The sequence below is a fragment of the Equus caballus genome, chromosome 13 (genome assembly GCF_041296265.1).
Source record: "Equus caballus isolate H_3958 breed thoroughbred chromosome 13, TB-T2T, whole genome shotgun sequence".
Classification (NCBI taxonomy): domain Eukaryota; kingdom Metazoa; phylum Chordata; class Mammalia; order Perissodactyla; family Equidae; genus Equus; species Equus caballus.
The window spans coordinates 33725001-33745200 of record NC_091696.1 but is presented as its reverse complement, the minus strand read 5'-3'; the positions used below and the strand labels follow the sequence as shown (position 1 = coordinate 33745200).

Here is a 20200-nt window from a genome sequence, read left to right as displayed (position 1 = left end):
CGTATCTGTTCTTTCCCTGAAGTGAAGCAAATTTGGTTAAGGATGGGTGTTTTTGAGTTTATTTCCCACACAGTTGAAAGCTCAATGCCATGATTAAGTCTCTTCTCCCAAATGTAACCCCTTGGGAGCCACATCAATAGCACAAACTAATGAAACAGGAGGAATTCATGTTTCAAGAGCCAGAGCCTCTGGAGACATGGACTAATGGCCTGAGCCCCACAGGGTGGTTTGGAATTGAGTTCCTATGCAAATGTTTTTAAACACCACTTACACTTCAATACTTAAAATTTAGATTATATGAAGGTGACTCTTGAGATTTAACAATTGTGACATTTTCTTGAGGCATGAACTCAACTCACACATCCTACAAAGTTGGCAGATGGTGAGTGAACGAGGTGACCACTGAGCATCTAGTTGGCACATGTGCAGTAACTCACATGAAGGGATTTACATCTTTCCAACTGTGAATGTTGCTAACAGAAGGGCAGAGGTGGGCAAAGAAATGGCAGGTGTTTGAGGGTCTGCAGGACCAAAGCTCTCACAGCTGTCGCGTGATCACTATAGTCCCTCCATGTCAGCCACCACGATGGCTGCTTTAGAATCTGATTTTCCAGATGCACAATTAAAGATACAGAGGCACTGGTGTGCTGTCTTAGGAAGAAGATGGAGCTTGGGTGTCTGTTAAATTGGAATTTGAAGGTGATCAGGGTTGTGATCTCCTCTCTTGATTTTCCCAGCTTCTCGCACCTGCAGTTGAAGAAGCCGTGTCCTGATAGTCTCAGGCAGACTAGTTCCGCCGATTCCTTATTCCCAGTGCAGGTTTGCTTTTCTCTCTGCGTCTTTCTTTTCTGTTTATGACACCACCATCTTAGTTGCTGAAGTTTCCAACCTTGACTGTTGGCCCCTGTACCTTTGTCCTTCTTATGTCTTCGCCTGTCATTAACCTCAGGGCCACCTCCACCCCTTATCTTCTGGCTGTCATTCCTTGGCCTCCTCACGGGATGTGACCATCACTTCCATCCATTTGAGTCCTTCATGGGCCTGGCCTCACCTTGGACCTTTGGGTGACTCTGAGTCTCTCCTCCTCCAAGAGCATCATTATGGGGACCCATTCGGAAAATCCTCTACTTTGGCTCTGCTCCCAAGGTCTCCTCCTACAGCAGTGTGTGCTGCCTTTTCCCTATCACAGGAAGCGTGTGAGATTAACTGTTTTGACTCCTTTCTCTTGTTTTAAAGAAAGCAACACCAAGATGTGTGTTTCCTCCCAGAAAGGCTAGAGATAGGCAACAAGGAAGGGGAAAATGTGTCTGCAGATCTGTAGCTTAAAGCTTCGTGTGTTTAAAAATCATTCTTGTTTGTCTTTTATATTCCTATAAAATGCATAGAGAGTTTTATCCATCAGTATTCCAGACAAGATCAAAGAAGCCACTGTTCAGATAGGACCATTAAAGAGGAGGTGCCCCTCTCTCCCTGCTGCCCCTGAATGAAGGCTCCCGTGAAAGCTAGGACAGTCGCTCTGACACCTGCCCCATCACCAGATCAACCTCAGGAGCTCTGGGCCCAGGGGTGTCCTGACTGGAGCCAGAACACAGGAATAGGGGAGGTTCTAAGACCTGAATAGTACTTGGCATTGGATTTGATAGACACTGCAGGGACTGAAAAACCCATTAGCCAGTTTTCTTCTTTTACTATCTCATAGTTTGTATTTCATTTCCATCAAATGGCATGAAAGCATGTTATTGGCCAGCGAGAGGATGAAACCCTGATGTGGACCTACCCTAAACCTAGTGTGAATTCTGAAATCCCAGCGACTGATCACAGTGACTTCTCCTTCCACGTCTTCAGCTCTGTTTTCCCCTGGAACCTGTTGTCTGTCTAGCTCAGGATCTCCGTGCTCACACCTCTCTGGTCTTGCTTGTTTCAGCCCAAGGTTAGCCACTTTGCTGGTTCTCGTGAGCATCCCTGATGCCCTTGCCTCCGTGAACTTCCATGACCCCTGGCTTCCCATCCTCAGCCATGCCGCTCATTACCCCCTTCAATATCTAGAATGCCTGGCCGCACCGAATAAAATCACAAGAGTTATTTGCTCTTTATCTAGTTGGCCCTTTGATGGTTGTAACGTCCTCAGTCCTTCACTGGTTGACCACAACATATTCTTAAAGTACTCCAAACCTGTTCCACTCTGATCAAGGTCCATATTCCATCCCGACTGCCAAACTCGGCAAAATCATGTTTTGTGGGGACCAAGTCCATCAGTGTGAGCTTTCTCAAAATCTCTCTTATCTACATCAAATTCATTTTTGTATTTGCCCCTCTCTTGTTTTTCTTCTTTCCTCCAATAAAGAAATTTCCCTTGGTATTATCTAATCAAGTTGAAAATGTACATGGTCCCTGACTCAGTATTTTTTTCTGTCTCTTCATCTCCTTGCTTATTTTCCTGTTGACTTAGTCTATGTATTTTTTTTAGAAGGTCTGTTTAGTTCTTAGGAGGATGAAGCTGTAGAGAGAGCCATGCTAATTATGTGTGTCCCTTTCCTCCAGAATCTCAGCCTCCTCCAAAATAGACACAGAGGTCAGCCACTGTCATCATGGAGCTCAGAGGTCAGTGGGGAAGATGGAGTATGAATAAAGTGTTACAATGCAACATAAGTACTATAACAGATGTCCACTCCAGGTACGGGTGTGGCACAGAGCAGCGGATGAACTCAGTGGGGGTGGAGGCAGGAAAGTGTTAACAGTCAAGGAACAGCTGAGCTGGATCTTAAAGAATTATTAGTTCAGTAGACAAGGTGGGGAGGTAGCCATTAAATATTTGTTAGATTAGTAAACGAAGGGCATATCCCACAGAGAAAACAACGGGTGCCAAAAGAGTGACGAAGTGACACAGCTCTGTCTCTTCAGGAAAAGTGCAGGCTCAGTCTAGCTAAATCAGGTGGGAGGAAGAGAGAGCTGGCAAATGGGCCTGAGAGCTCAAAAACTAAAATAAAGAATATACCTAAGAAAATTAGATGAAGGAAATAATACTGATAAAAGCAGAAAATATTGGTTCAAGAAATCGTAAAAACAGTAGCATTAACACTTAATTCCAAGAGTTGTTTCTTGAAAAGAAAGACAGACCAAGAAAGGAGAGACAGCAAGAGACCAGAAAGGCAAGAAGAAGGGATGGAGGGAGGATAGAAAGAGGTCTTGTAAGTTTAATCAGGGGAAAAGGAAAACACGTACAAAGTAAACGTATTGAAGGTGTATTTATAGAGGGCTCGATACTTCCCAGGTCCTGGGCAAGGTGTTGGGGACAAACAGCTGTATAGACAGACACGTTGTCTGCCTTTGAGGAGCTGAATTTTAACGAAGAAAGTGCTTCTTTAAACACGTAACTACACAGACAAAATATAACCCACTAATTGAGAGGGGTGTGAAGGCAAAGTAAAGAATACAGCGAGAGGTTGTAGCAAGGTCAGAAATTAACTTGGGGCTGGGTGCTGGATCGTGAAAGGCTATCTGAAGATGTGGCGTTTCAGCCAGCATCTGGGAGAGGAGGATGAGTTAACCAAAGTGAGTGCAGAAGCAATCCAGGGAGAAAACCAGCCCCTGTGAAGGTCTTGAGGTAGGAAAGTCCAAGTCACTGGAAGAAGGTGAGTGGGGCTGCAGTGAACAGAGGAAGCAGAGAGTTTCCAAGACTTACAGGGAGGGTGACCGACAGTGTCAGTTTGGCCAGGACTAGGGGGAGGGTCCTGGCATGTGAGACTTTCAGATTTAACACGGGGACAGTCCCAGGCAAACCTGGATGAATTGGTCACCCTATTTACAGGTCTCATTCAAGATTTTGGACCTTAGCAGCAGAACAGTGTGGCAGCCATAATCGAGGCAGCCATAGTGAGGATGGAGAGAAATGGACGGATTCAAGAAATATTTAGATGTAAACTGACAGAACTTGAGGACAAAATGATAGCCAGGGAAGGGGTTAGGGCAGGGGGAATAATCTAGAATGAACCGCAGATTTTTCTGGCTTTGGAAACCAGAGGGATGTGCATTAAAAAGGAATGAATACAGAAAGAGACGACACTAAAGTTGTTCTTTGACATTAACTGTCAAGTGAGAGCTCGAGGTTTGATCACATTTGAGCACACAGGAATAAATTTTGGTACCCTCCATCTCTCCCACCCCTCGGAGTGAAATAGAAAGTGGGCCTGGTAGAAACCCAAATGTGCTCCAGACAGAATTTGGAATTCAGTTTGAACCTGTAAAGAAGTGGAGTGTTCCTCACCCTGATAAGGGGACAAGACAACATAATAAGTAAAAGGAAAACCGGAAGGCTTTGTTACAGACCGCATTCAGCCTGCATTCAGATGGCATGTCAAGAACTCTATTACTCTTGTCCCCTCGTCCAACTCTTAGACTCCCATAATTAACCCAGAGGAAGTTGTAAGTGAAATAATTATGAAGTCCTTTCAAAACTAGACACTTGACACATCTGTTATAGAAACCTTATAAAAAGGAAACTGGATTCTTGTAAATTTTAAGATTATATTAATTCAGACACAAAGACACTCCTATGACTTTTCACAAAAACACTCAAATCACAGAGTTTGTTCTGCCTGCCATTGAGATGTGGGGGATTTTGCTGTGTGCACTAAATTCTCTTCTTCTTCTTTTACTTATTTACTTATTTATTTCCTTCTTCTCCCCAAAGCCCCCCAGTACGTAGTTGTATGTTTTAGTTGTGAGTCCTTGTTGTGGCATGTGGGACGCCACCTCAGCATGGCTTGATGAGCAGGGCTATGTTCGCACCCAGGATCTGAACCGGTGAAGCCCTGGGCTGCCAAAGCAGAGCACATGAACTTAACCACTCGGCCACAGGGCAACCCCTAAATTCTCTTCTTTAACTGCCCATGTCACGAGAGCACAAGACTAGAATGAAGACAAGCACGGGAGACCAAGGTTGAGAGTTTATTGAACATGAAGGTCTCATCCACATTCGAAAGCACAATCCCGGTGAGACCTCAGTCATGTATCTAGACGGGTGAGAACTTGCTTCCAGTGTCCCTGAATCCCAAATGGAAGGATGCTTTTCCTGTATGTGGGAGCCGAACGCCAGGGCTGGGAAGGGCTGCCAGAATCATTCAGCCCAGTCTTACATCCGCAGTCTGTTTTTCAACACTCCTTCACTCGTTTATTAATTTAACAAATATTATTGGCACCTGCTGTATACACGGCACTCTTTTAGGGACTTGGGATCTGGTGGTGAACAAAACAGACACCAGTTCCTCCTGTCGTTGACGTTATGTTCTAAAGAAAGGATTCGAGTAGTAAACAATAAGAATAAGCAGTAAACGTAGTGAATAAGTAAGTTACATAGTACCATAGGTTGGAAGGTGAAAACAGTGCAACAAAGAAATAGGAGGGTGGGGAAAGAGATCAGAGCGATGGTGAGGGGGCAGGGTGCAGCCTAAATAAGGCGGTTGAGTAGCTCCTTGTGAAGATGATGTTTGAAAGCAGATTTGAAAGAGGTGAGGCAGTTAGCCACGGGGATCTCTGGGAGGAAAGCCTGGCTGGTGGTTTTATTTCCCTCCAAGACAGTCCCGAGTGCTCTAAAGTGGGATGTTTAGCAAAGTGCTCCACTGGGTTCAGAAGCTGGGCTTTGCTCAGGTCCCACTCATGAGTCGTGTGTCCTAATCAGTTTGTTCTAGAGTATTCTAAATAGCCCACCACCCTCACAAGTCTCCTGCTCCCAGAGCCCCTGCTTCGGCTCTCCCTGTTGTAGGATAATGGATGTCGTGGAATTGTTTGTTTAGGTGTCCAGCTTCTGCAGGAGGAAGTACAGAAGCTCTGAGATTAGGCCACACAGGGTCGAAACCTGCTTCTGCCGCTGACTGGCTTTCTGTCCTTCATCAGGTCATTTAACCTCTGTGAGTCTCAGTTTCCTTATCTGTAAAGACAAGATGATCATGTCTGTTCAATGGGGGTGTCATTAGTATTCCCAGAAAAATTGTGTGTATAGCGCTTGGCATGGTGCTTGGCACACAGTAAGCATGTAACTAAAACTAAGACTCTGGTGGTGCCCACTCCAGTGCCATCTCCTTGAGGGCAAGGCCCCTCTTGTCTTCCATTCTAGTTGACCAGTGCCTGGCATAGAGCCTGGCCCGTGTAAGGATGGTCATGAGCAATGGAGTGCAGTTTGTCCAGGAACACCCAGGAGAACACACCCGAAGCCTCACTGGAGGACTCAGCCTCCTCGTCTGGTTGGTAAATAGCCACCCATCCATCCGTTCACCAGGATGACGAGTTTATACCCACACACCAGAATCAGATTTTTCCTTTTCTTTTCTTTCTTTCTTTTTTTTTTTGTGAGGACGACTAGCTCTGAGCTAACATCTGTTGCCAGTCTTCCTCTTTTTTGCTTGAGGAAGACTGTCGCTGAGCTAACGTCTATGGCAGTCTTCCTCCATTTTTTGTATGTGGGACACGGCCACAGTATGGCTTGGTGAGCAATGTGCAGGTCCACTCCTGGGATCTGAACCTGTGAACCTCAGGCTGCTGAAGGAGAGTGCACAAACTTAACCACTACACCACTAGGCTGGCCCCCAGAATCAGATTTTATTCCTCTTTTTTCCCTGAATTGACTGTCTTGGGAAGAGAAGAGTAGCCAGGTAAAGGAACATGTGTGGGGAAGTTTTCTTCCCTACAAGAAAGACTCTAATAAATGAGACTGTTTCTTATCCAAGTTATAGTATTTCTTGGCACTTTTTTCTTTCAAAATGTGTTTTTTTCCTAAAATTGAAGCATAATAATAGTAATAAAATTGTCTAGAGTGTCAGGCTCCAAGTTAAAGGTAGTCTGTGATTCTGTATATAGAAGAGCTTCATAAAGAGAATCAGAACTCTGATCCCAAATGCCTCACAGTGTGGGTAAAAAGGTACCAAATTAAAAAGACTGTTGCCAAGTTTCCTTTCTTACTGCGTTTTGAGATTCAGAACTATAACGGCATGGCACTCAGACTCTGTCAGTATGCATTGGACTCTGGTGGCTAATGTGCAAAGTCCATAATTACCTGGCCCTTCTGGATGTCCCAGCAGGAACCAAGTGGTGAGGACCTGCAGGCATCTCTGAGCCTCCTGAGGTTGAGGGCCGGTGGGTGGAAACCCCATTCTGGGCCAAGGGAAGTGGCAAGATGGTCATTGTTGCTGTGAGCTGGTTTGAATACAGATGTGAGGTGAAGAGGTGATAGTGCTGTGACGCTGTCTGCTGTCCAGGCTTGTGGCCCCAGTCCAGCCTGCAGCCTGTCGCTGTGAATACATCCGATGGGCGGCTGTGGCAGTGACTCCTCCTTCCACAGCGGTCTCCTGGCCTGTCGAGGGTGTGTCCACAGCTGAACAGAAATCCCACCAGTTTTCCACTTTGCCCTGGAACAAAGGTTGACCCAGAGCCTCTGAGCTAATTCTGGCCACTGCTTGTTCTGTCAGTAAAGTTTGACTGGAGCACACGCCCGCCCGTTTATGGACTGTCTGTGAGGGCTTTTGAGCTAGGATGGCGGAATTGAGTGGTTGTAGCAGGGGCCTGCAAAGCCTAAAATGTTTATCATCTGACCCTTTACAGAAATGTTGCCAACGCCATTCTACGTGAATGAAGGTGTCTGGAGTGCTTGCACCCAGAGAAGGTTGTGAGATCGTTGTCATCACCCAGACGTGGTAGCAGACACCTGCACTCGCACTCAGATGAATCTGGGGCTGGCCTGGGACGTTGACACAGACATCTGGTTGCAGCTGAAAGACATCGTCCCTCACCTTAAGTTAAGGACGTTAACGTGAAATTGACTGGTCTTGTAGTTTTGTTTGTACTTGATTTTTAAGTTTGTTTTGGTTTTAGAGTTGTGTAAGAGCTAAAAGAATAAGGAAGTTTTACCAGGATGTCTGTTTGTAAATATTTAATTTATGTTTGAATAAAAGTAATTCAAGTGACACTAGAGCTCCTGGAGCAGTTTCGGAGGGGGATTTGTATATGACTCAGGTTGGAGAAACATGGCTGAAGCTTCTCCCTCTGCCCTTCACGCTGGCTTCCCTGCCTTCTGTTCTCTCTCTGCTCTAAGCTATATCCTTTAACCCGAGGCTGGCAGACATCTTCTGTGCAGAGTAGATAGTAAATACTTTTAATGATCTCTGCTGTTTAGCACAAAAGTGGCCATAGACAAGGTGTAAACAAATGAGCATGGCCGTGTTCCACTAAAACTTTATGGATGACACTGAAATTTAAATTGCATTTAATTTTCCTGTGCCATAATACGTTCTTTTGATTGGTTTTCAACCGTGTGAAAATGTAAAAATCATCCTTAGCTCATGAGCCATAAAATAAAACGACAAAGGACTGGACTTGGCACATAGGCCATAGTTTGCCTACCCCCATCCTTTGATATCAATGAATGTGCCTTTCCAAACAGTAAATTTTATTGTGTTCTTGCTTGAAATCTGCACTTGGACCCATGTTTCTTACTGGGTTAAGTCCGTTCACCAGGCATAGCACTTCCTCCTTTAGGATATTTTTCCAATCCCATTTTCTTCTCTAGCCCTTGATGAAATCTGTGCTCTGAACACATTGAACTCATTATTGTTCCTCTGTTTTCCTGCCTTCTTTTTTTCATGTCATCTTGCCTTTTGCATGCAGTCTTAGCCCAGTACACCCTTCCCCTCATTCTCACCTGGCAGCGCCCTAAATGTTCCTCCTGACCCGTCTCTCCTGCACAGTGTCCCGTCTGCACAAGCCCACAGGCTGCTCCCTCCTGCACTCGCCCCTGGTACTCAGTGTCCTATTAGAGAGAGCACTTATGAGGGTGAATTCTAATTGTTTGTCTGAGGGGTTTCTTGCCCTGATCACAGGAGCCTTTTGAGACAGAGATTCTGGCAATTTATCAACATCTAGCATGGTATCCTGACACGAAGTAGATGGTCAAGAAACATTGGCTTAGCGAATGGTCCAGCAGTTATTAGTAATAGAAATAATAGCTACTATTTATGAGTCCTTTTTATCCTTCAGACACTGTACTGAGCACTTTGCATGTATGATCTAGTTAGTATATCGGGTTCAATGAATTTTCCCTCCCTCTCATTGTTTTTCTTAGGTCACAACTCCTTAATGTCATAAGGTACTTAATGTATATTCCACAGTGGAATTTCAGGCATGGAAGATAGGCTGATGGCGGGGGATATTTAGGTCCCTGAAATCCCATTGGCTCTGCTGCATGGTTAAGCCAGTTCCACCTTCTTGCCCTATAGCAGCCCCATGCCCTGGAACAAAGAAAAGCCTACCAAGTTCTTATTAAAGAAAAGATAAAAATAAACTGTTGGCACTTCAGCAGACTTCTGCTTCAGCTTTGTCACTGGGTGAGATTAGGGGTACGCCTGCTTTAGTGGAGTCTCTAGGACATCAGTGATGCTCGGGTTCGAGTCAGAGAGGGCCCCAGGGCCCTGACTGTGCCTCTCCTCCTGGCTGAGGCAAGAAGAGGCCCTTTGTTGGGCAGTGGCTGCTTTCCAAATGGAGAGTCCTTAATGACTCTTCGACTGCTTTACACCCTGAGGATAATGAGTAATGTTGCTGCTCGGTGGTTCAGCACCAATGTTTCAAAGACGATACACAGAAGATGCAACAAATCCAGAATCTGAACCCGTCCCAGGGAGGAAAAGGCGTCTCCTTCAAGGTTCAATAGAAGAAGCCCATCCTTCTGGGAAATGTATTTAGAGGGGAAAATTTAAATAAATATATAAGAGGCCCTTGTGAGTTTTTGTGCAATTACAATTCATTTTTGTCTTGTTCTTCCATGGTTGAGGATACACGGTAGGAAGGTCTTTACAAGGAAACATAAAGTGCAAGGCAGCGGAGATAACAGAATTTTTCTGAAAACTTGGGATAGTGCCACCTTTTCTAGCTACTTGTCCCAAAGCTGCTTTCCAGAAATGTTCACTGGTTCATTCCTAGCCTGTGGCATGAACTGTGGCAGACGCTGGGGCAGTGACAGAGCCGACTCAAGGGTAGAGTCTGCCTTTGCCCCGTCTAGGCAGGAAGACTCTTCCCTAAACTGAGTGAAGAGGGGAGACTCAACTGTTTGGGGCTGCTACTGAGCAAGGATGAGAGAGACGAGTACAGAGAAATGCTCAGTGAGTTTGACAATGCTGGAGCAAGAGTGAGGTTGCTTGAGGAGTGAATGGAAAGGGAGTGGAAAAGATGGGTGTAGACAAACTGTTTGGATAAAATTTGCTATGAAAGTCAGAGTCACAGTGGCAGTAGTGTGCAGGGGAGGGTAAGATCCAAAAGAGCCTTTTGTGAGCATTTTTTTTAATGGAAGAGGCCTATCTACCTAATTTCAAAAGAATTCCTGATGGCAATTGTTGATCTTTTTTCTGTCCTTATAATGTCACCTTTTCTAAAATGTCATGTAAATGGAATCATACAGTAAATCCCTTTCCTTGTCTGCCTTCTTTCCCTTGGCAAAATGCATTTCAGATTCCTCCACATTGTTGTGTGTCTCAACGATTCATTCCTTTTTATTGCTGAGCAGTATCCCCCCTGTATGGACGTACCAGTTTCTTTATGCATTCACCAAAGGGCATTTGTATCATTTCCAGTTTTTGATGATTGTGAAGAGAGAGCTGCAATAAACATTCCCACGCAGATTTTTGTGTGTGCATGTTCTCCTTTGTCTTGGGTAAAGACCCAGGAGTGGGATTGCTGAATTATATGATAATTGTATGTTTATTTTTACAACAACTCCCGAGTTATTTTCTAAAGTGGCTTTGCCCTTTTGCTGAGTGTAATTTGTTCAAAAATTAGTGACTAAAGTTAAAATTTATGAAACTCCAAAGGCAAGGACCTGGTAAACAGGGAGAGAGCAAAGATACAGAATCGAGTGGGGAAAGGTGAATCTTCAAATTCCCAGAAAGAAGCAAATGGGATGCAGTAAAGAGGAGCAGGTGATGGCCTCACACAGAGGAACACCACCTTTCTGAGAGAGGAGACAGGATGGGTGGGGGTGGGTGCAGTTATTGGCTTGTTAGCAGAAAGTTGAGAAGAAGTTTCTATCTTTGAGGCAGAAGTTAGCAAAAGAAAAAAGGGGAGGTGGAAGTTTGAGAAGAGCGGAGATTTAAAGCAGTCTGCAGAGTGTGGGGAAACGAGCTGCCTGGAGAAATGTGGTAAGATGTCGGGCAGTGTTGGGCTGGTGATCGGTGATACCAGTCTGCTCTCTGGAAGCTAATGAGTTTATGATACCAGCCAGAGAGTAACTGAAGTGCTGGACGGTTGGTCCCAGGCTGGACAGACAAGCAAGTGAAGGCAGACAGGGGTGATGGATAGAAAGTCAAAGAGTTAGTTCAATTATTAAGCTATTCTCCCAGCTTCAAACTCATGTGGAGTTGGGATTGATACTCTGTAAACGACATTTCTGCATGGCCAGCTGGCTTCCTATTAGATTCTCCCAATAGAGAGAGAGAGAGGGAGAAAGAGGGAGAGAGAGAGACAGAGAACACTATAGGATGATTGCAAGGCTGAAGGTGGGAGAAGGGACTTGCTCATTCCCGTGCGCCCGTTGCTGCTGCGACCATCCCCCTTGCAATGCTTCACCGTGTTGTCAGTGACGCTTCCTTCTGGAAGCTGCAGTTGAGTCCAGTTTGCAGCTCTTCCAGCCTCTCAGAACCAGCTTCATGGCACCCTCTCCAAGGCAGCCGCAGCAGCCAGCAGTGCCCCTCCTCTGAGATCTGGGCCCTGGGCCCATGGGCCCTCCTCCAAGCTTCCATGGTTCAACACGCCCAACTTCTTCCCTTTGTTTTCCCCTTTCTAGTGGTACTAGCTGCTTCCTGCAGTTGCTCCCTCCCTTAAGGTTAGAATTTTGCCTGTTCCTCTCTCAATACCAGTTAACACTTTTTAGTATTAAATTGTTTCTGTTCAAATAAGTTGTGTGATTTCTTTCTCTTGAATGGGCCCTGAGGGCTCCAGGAAACACTGAACTGGTGGTACCTAAGAAGTGAAAGAGCATAGTAATAAAAATGTTTGAGGCAGTGAATTGGAAGCTTAGGAGGTTTGTGTGCTTGAATTAGTAACTTAGAGTGGAAGAGTGTGAGCATGATGACCAGCTGGAGGCTGCTTTGGTCAGCGGATGGCTGAGATGGAGTGGGGGGTCAGGTTACCAGACATGAGGGAGTCCCAGGCCTGAGATGCATGGCATGGCCAGTGAAACCAGCCCAGATGTTGACGGGGCTGGGATGGAGAGGAGAAATGTGTGCCAAGAATTAAATAAACAGGCAAAGTCTAGAATGTCATCTGATGAAAGGGATATGCAAAGAATAGGTGGTCAGAGTTGAATGACCTGAACTTCAGAAGAATAGTTTTTTCTTTGTTTTTTAATGAGATGAGGTTATAAAATTTTCCTGACAGGTGTGCAAAAACTTGAATAAATAAAAAATAGATATCCAAATCCTGGATGGAAAGTCTTCATCCTCTCCAGTCTTAATCCCAATAGGACTCTCTGGACCTTGATGACAAGTTCCTAATTGTCATCTGTGCGAATGTTATGCCAGAAACAGAGAGGAGAATTTTGAGGGGAAAATGGGGGGGAAGGAGCTTTGAATAGATACTGCTGTGTATTCTACAACAGCAAACCGGTGACATAGGAATACACAGGTCAATGGAACAGACTGGAGAGTCTAGAATTAGATCAAAGATAATGATACAGAAGTTTAGAATCGGATAAAAGTGGCATTTCACGTTTGTGGGGAGAATAATTTGCAGATAATTGCTTAATCATTTGGTAAAAAAATATTAGACTTACGTAGTTGAATACATAAAGGAAGCAAACATTCTTATTAAGTTACAAAAGGAATGGGGCCGGCCCCGTGGCCGAGAGGTTAAGTTCGCACACACTGCTTCAGTGGCCCAGGGTTTCGCCAGTTTGAATCCTGGGCGCGGACATGGCACTGCTCATCAGGCCATGCTGAGCCGGCATCCCACATGCCACAGCTAGAAGGACCCACAACTAAAAATACACGACTGTGTACCGGGGGGCTTTGGGGAGAAAAAAGGAAAAATAAAATCTTTAAAAAGTAACAGACTATTATGCTGTTATTTAAAATGACGCTTCAAAGAAGTTTCCACGCATTGTTCCTATGGCTGTTCCAGGCACAGGCTATTATCTCTGTGGACTCCACATCTTGGATGTAACAAGCAAGTACATCCCCTCCTTCCCCAGCCTGTAACATTGTAACATTGAAAATGATAGCCTAGATTCTAGAAGGTACATGAAATGGAAATAACTGATGGGAAGGTTCAAGTCATTCTGAACATTTTCAAACGCAGCTTCTCCCCAGTTGAAGGGTGTCCTGAAGACCCCATGGCCATAAGACGGGCCTGTGGTCATCTGTGTTGATTCGCCTATTTGATCTCCATTTAAAAACCATCTCTTCCAAGTCATGTAGCTTGGAGTGGGATGGGGGGTCAGGAATTCCCTCAACATATATCTGGCTCCAAGAGTGGGCACATGACAGGGGCCTGACCTGGCCAATCAGGGCTTTCAACCATCAGAGCTGGGGCAGATCATAAAGAGTTGATGTGTTTGTCGTGATTGACATCTTCACGCTCCTGGATCCAGCTGCACCTGAAATCTACCCCACTACTGTCTAGATGTGCAAGCTACAAGCCCTTAGAAATTATTTTATTGAATTAAGCCAGTCTTAATTGAATTGGATTCTTTCCCTTGAAACTCCAAAGAGTTCTGACTCACATGGTAGAGAGGCACAGTCACAATGGCAAATATCAGTCTCCTTTGCCCTCTCGCTCTACGTCAAGCATCTACCTGAACTTTTTGTACTCAAAATTTCTCCTGATAGATAGCTATACTAACAGCTTTCAGCCTGCCTTAAAATTTCATACCTTTTGGAATACATTTTTATAAGTATTTTAATTAGAAGGTGAGAGAGAGAAAATTTATACAAATCCTTGAAAAGTCGTTTAGCAATATATATTAAGAACCTTAAAAAAATAACCCTTTATACTTTGTCTCAAGAATTTCCCTTTTTAGCATCCAACCTAAAGACATACTTAGTAATAGGGGTTTATGATAAGGATACCTGGGAAATTAGGAGAGACTAGAATGTTGTTTAAGCTCAGCTCATCCAGGATTCCATGCTCCTACAGACACGAGGCTATGCTGCCCTCCTCTGAAACACATTGCTCCCCACCTCGTCATAATGGTGACTGACTGACCTCTACATTTTATTGATCCTATTGTTACTAAATGCTCTCTCCTCAGCTTCCTGGTACCCTGTAGCTTTTGCTTATGGCATCAGCCACCTCAAAGTCTGGTGCTGCCCTCTTCCTGTGTGTCTATTATCCTCTACCCCACCACCAACTGCTGACTGTCTCTGGGTGATGTACGGTTCCTGCTGACAGTAGTTCCTACAGACCCATGGCTGCTGATGAACAAAAGCTCCTACTGAAATATGTCTCCTTTTGACCTGTGGCCTCTGCTGACTCATGGCTCGTGCTGACTCATGGTTTCTAGAGATCCACGGTTCTTTCTGAACCTTTGCTCCTGCTCATCCATGGGTCCTGCTGACTTACATCTTCTGCTGACACATGTCCTTTGCTGAAACATAGCTCCTGCTAAGCCATGCCTTCTGGTCTCCATGGCTTCTGGAGGGAAGAGGAAAAGGAGCCAGCCCTTCAGAAGATGCAGGGCTCCAGGAAACTAGACCTCAGTTCGGGGTAGGCCTGGAACGTCAACAAAGATCTGCGGCACTGATTATGGACGCTGTCTAGGAGGGCAGTATCCCCCCACACACACTTGCTGCGCCCTTCCCCCTAGTGAATGGGCTCCATTGCCCATTGTCAACCCCACGGTATCCGAGAGGGACCGTGAAAATCTTCCCATCCTCGGCTAGGGGAAATGTAGTCACTTTTTGCAGAAAATCCCTCACTCTACTTCTTCAAGCATGTTTTCTCTGTGGAGCTCCCAAAAAGCCAGTTTTTGCAGTGTGTGTGATGATTTTTGAGCACTCTAGAAAAGTTTATCTTCTGTTGTAAAAGAAATAAGTTCCTGTAGGGGAAATAATACCTGAATATGAAATATTAAAAAAGAAAGATGGCAGGAAACACAGATTTATAGATTCTCAGGGATAGAAAATGCCCTTGAACTTTGAACTCCCCATCTTTTGTGTGAGTGTCTTGCACAGCATGCTGCCTAAGAACAATCCAGCCTCTCCTTGACTGCCTCCAGTGAGCACGAGCTTATTCATCCTGGAGCGAGACCATTCCGTTGTTGCCTAGTTGTCATTATGGCAGAGACTCCTCACACGGGTCCCAGTATCTTTCTCCCTGTAATTAATTCAGCTGTAGGCCCCAACAAAGGGGACAAAAGGTGAATTCTCATATCACAATTCTTCAAATATTTAAGTACAAACTATTGGATCACTCACTTATTCATTCTTTCGTTTCCAGGAACAAATAATTATCTAACCCCAAATGTCATTAGTGCTAAGATTGGAAATGCCACCCTAGCCCAATCTAACATAAAGTGAAATATTATTGTTCCCAAAGAAGGGATTTACCGGACATGAAGGACTATTTTTCCTCAAAATAATCTTGAGGATTGAGGGGAGAAAACGGCAGGCCTGAAAGCATTTTTTTTCTCTACTTTTACCAAAGAGTATGAAAATGAGGTTCTTGCCAGCCTTCAATCTCATAGTCTTCTAAAAGAGGCTTTCATGACATTGTTCTTCTCCTCCTTGTCCTTATTTGAAAGAATGGTGAGGTGCTCAGTGCTTGCGGCTGTTCTTTGGACAAAGGCAGCTCCTTGCTCACTGCTTATAATGAGCCTCAAAGGTCCTCTCTGTGTCTCCGAGCTGCCTCCTGTCCTGGCTGATTCCTACCCTGGAGTCACACGTGTGGAAGCACAGCCTGGCAAGTCTGCGGTCTGTACCAGAGAGATGGGGGTTGCGGCTAAGCCTCTGCTTGTGATTCTCAGCCACCTGGCAAATTCTACTCATAGAAGAAACCTTTGTTGTTCCTACTCCTCTTGCTGCTGAATGTGTTGAATGCTAATGATCTGAGTATGCTTTGCAGTGAATAAGGTGACAAGTTAATAGAGATGAGTTTATTTTTATTTTAAAGGTGAATAAAAACTTGGGAGTAATATTTGCCAGAAAAACAAGTCCTTAATATATAAAGAACTCTGACAAATCAATAAGAAACCCCAAAGCCTCATTACTTAGTAAAAATCACACTAGAACTGTAATAGTTTAGCCCACAAAATTATCGAATTTAAAAAAATTGTTGATTTGGGGTTAGGTATATCTGACCTACTGATGGGACTCTAAATGAGTACAAATTTCTAAAAAATCCAATCTGCAATAATGTATAAAGAACTTTTGAAACATAATACCCTTTGGAACAATAATTCTCCTTTTATGAATTTAAATTGGGGAAATAATTGGAGATTCATAGTCTTTTGTACAAGAATGTTATCAAAGCATTTATGATAAGAAAAATAGAAAGTATCTAAATTGTTAAAAAATTCTTATATCCTGGGGCTGGCCCCGTGGCCGAGTGGTTAAGTTCGCGCGCTCCGCTGCAGGCGGCCCAGTGTTTCGTCAGTTCGAATCCTGGGCGCGGACATGGCACTGCTCATCAAACCACGCTGAGGCAGCGTCCCACATGCCACAACTAGAAGGACCCACAACTAAGAATATGCAACTATGTACCTGGGGGCTTTGGGGAGAAAAAGGAAAAAAATAAAATCTTAAAAAAAAAAAAATTCTTATATCCAATGATGAAAAAATATGTGATCATTAAAATGGTGATTTTCTTAAAATTTTGTAACATAAGAAAATGCCCCCAATCTTATGTGATAAGTAACAATTATATGAAATGTTTCATTTAGTATGTGATCGTGTGGGAGAATGAGCATGGATCAAGATAGAGAAAAAGCATCAGATTAGTAGCAAAGGTTATTTTTGGGGTGGTGGATCATGAGTGATTTTTTGTCATTAACTTTATGATCACTCCAATTCCTGTAAAAAAGGCATGTACAATTTGATAATTCAAAAACTGTGAAAGATTTTAAAAATCTGGAGGCAACAGGTCTGGAGGGAAGATCACTGAACTTAGGCTCAGACAGCCCCTAGTCTGACTCCAAGCTCAGCTGCTCTCTTAGGGTGGACCTTGACAATCCTGCCTTATCCTCTGGGGACCACAGGCTCGAAATGGGGAAACCGGAACTACCTCCTGCAGCCATCCTGACAGTTAAATGAAATGATAGACCATGAGAGTTGTGTCGAGGCTGCCAGATAATTGTGAAATAATTGAAGAACTGAACTTGGGACATGAAGAGCCAGAATGATGAAACTCCTCTGGGCATGAAAGTGTTCACCCAGCCATGATAGTGTAGGAAATCTTGAGTTGGAATACTGAGTTGGAAACCACTTTTTGCTCTGGGATCTCATGCGAGTTACCTCATCTCTCTGAGACTCAGTTCCTTTACCTGTAAAACGAGGAATAGTAAAAGTACCTACTTCACAGTATCATGGAGTCAATAGATAATGCAGGAGTTAGCAAATACAGCTCATGTGCCAAATCTGGTTTTTTTTTTTTGTTTTTTTTTTTTTTTAAGATTTTATTTTTTCCTTTTTCTCCCCAAAGCCCCCTGGTACATAGTTGTGTGTTAATTCGTTGTGGGTTCTTCTAGTTGTGGCATGTGGGACGCCGCCTCAGCGTGGCTTGATGAGCAGTGCCATGTCCGCGCCCAGGATTCGAACCAATGAAACACTGAGCCGCCTGCAGCGGAGCGCGCGAACTTAACCACTCGGCCACGGGGCCAGCCCCCCAAATCTGTTTTTATAAATAAAGTTTTATTGGAACACAGGCACGTACATCTGTTTACTTATTATCTGTGGCTGCTTTTGTGTCTCGAGGGCAGACTTGAGTCGTTACAACTGAGACCATGTAGCCCACAAAACCTAAAATATTTACTCTCTGGCCCTTTATGGCAGAAGTTTGCTGAGCCCTGAGAATGTATAGAAACAACCTAGAAGAGTGTCTGTCGCTCAAAAGATGATCCTGCTATTATTATTAATATCATTATTGCCTGACTCCTCTGCTTAGAAGTAATTCTGGAAAATTACATAGTCCAACCCTGTTTTCATCAGTATTAAACCTAATGAATCCCAGAAGTCATTCTTGCTGACTCACTCTAAAAACTGCCAGAGCAACAGTTCCTGAGGAATCCTTCTGCAATCCAGCCCAACACGGATCTATCCTCACCTTTAGGAAAACGTTTTCTCTCCCAGCCTCACTTTCACTGCTGTTTCTATGCATGTTCTGCTCCCGACCAAGAAAAAGAAGATCTTGGTGTGAACTTTCTGTGCAGCCACGTCTCTTACCATAAGAATAGTGTGCGGTCACATCACAGTTTCCCCCGCAAAGGCCATATGTCCCCAGTTCTCTGCTATTACTCGGGCAGGCTCTGGTCATAGGCATCTTGGGACACCAGGAATTCAGCCAGTGTAGACAGAGAGGCAGGGGTCAAGGAAACTGACCTCACTCTAGAGCTGGCCCAGTCCCAAATGTACAGTGTCTCAACGGGGGCGGCAGTTTCAGGCTCGGCTGAGGAAATAGCGTGACCTGAGGAGCCCAATCCAATGGAGAGGGTGAGATCAGGGGAGCCCAGGCAGCAGGCAGAACCCAAAGTCAGCACAGGCAGATGGCAATGGCATTGGCTGTGGATCTGTCCATTCAGATCTCAAATGCCTGCTAGGGAAACTGAGGCAGAAGATGCTTTATGTGGATTGGGCTGATGTGGTGAAAGTAGCAGCAGTCTGTCTTATGAGCCTGTGAACGCCCAGGCTCAGGGTGGGTTATCCAGACACCAAGTCTCAGCCCAGCTGGTTGGCTCAGGATGGGCGCACAGGTGAGCCCGCAGCTGGGAGGTGTCGGGCTGCCGGAGGAAGCAAGCTGTGGAGGCTCCATCCCACACACGCTAGCCTTTTCCCTTGGTCTCTCTCACCTGCAAAACATCAGTCACCCATGGATCTTGGTTGAACTTTCTCCACATAATTATGGAGCTCCTGATGGGATTTTGATCCTGGTGAAATCCACGCAGAATTCCACTCTTTCCTGAAATGCCTGGTAATTCATCAAGCGTTTGGGTCTAGAGTAGGGCCTGAAAGTTTGTATTTCTAACAGGTTTCCCACTGATGTTAGTGCTGCTGGTCCAGGGATGGTGCTTGGGGAAACTCTGGGTATAGGAACAACTCGTGTGTAAAACAGAGGTATGGACCTTAAAGCGTGACCTCCATCTCCATTTCATCCAGATCAGAACCTTGAATAGGTGCTATCGATCCATTTTACAGATGAATAGAGGGAAGTACAAAGAGATAAAGTAGGTGGGCTCAAGAAAAAATGCTTGGGAGCAGTCATCCGGCTGGGGAGGGACCGGGGAGGGGAGGGCATGAACCAGGAGCTGCAGAGTCAGGGCCAGCAGAGGCCCTGCAGACACCCTTAGTGAACGGAGTCATTCTGCAGCAGCTTGGAGCACGTCCATTCTGTCTCCTGTTGTCACCACGTGAGAACGGACGCCCAGTATTGCTAGATCTTCTAGATTTTCAAGAGAAGTCAGCAAACCCAATTTTAAAGTGTAAATTAATTCCAAATTTCAAAAAATACTGTGCAAGCCAGGTGGTATACATCTGCCAGCTAACTTTGGCCCAGGGGCTGCACGTCTGTGCCCTACGTGTTAATGCTTTTCGATCCTTGCTGTGCAACTAGATTTCCTAGAGCCCTTTTTAAAACACGGATGCTGATGTAACAGGTCTGGGACAGCTCAGGATTTTTAATTTTTAATGAGTTCCTGGGTGATGCCCGGGCTCCTGCTCCACGGACTGCCCACTGAGTAGCAAAGCTCTGGAACAGAGCTGCTCAGTGCGTGGTCCGTGGACAGGCAGCAGCAGCATCACCTGGGGCTCGTTAACAACGCCTCCTCTCAGGCCCAGCCCTAGAAACACTGACTCCACATTCTGGGGCTGGGGCTTCAGAAGCTGTGTTGTAATGCATCCCGTGGACGATTCTTATGCACAAGCGACTGGGAGAGGCGCTGCCTGGGTCAGCGGGGCTCCACTTTGGTGGGCACTGGAATCACTTGAGGAGCCGTCCAGACACTGAGGCCTGGAGACTCTTT

At 45.0% G+C, this 20200-nt stretch overlaps 1 long non-coding RNA gene across 1 annotated transcript in view; it reads left to right on the top strand.

The window, feature by feature from the left end:
• The window catches only part of LOC138917151 (uncharacterized), a 28177-nt gene extending 17519 nt beyond the window's left edge, over positions 1-10658 (top strand). Inside the window, exon 3 of the long non-coding RNA XR_011424703.1 lies at positions 7594-10658. This is a non-coding gene — a long non-coding RNA (uncharacterized lncRNA). The remainder of the gene's footprint in view (positions 1-7593) is intronic.
• Positions 10659-20200: the final 9542 nt, after the last annotated feature.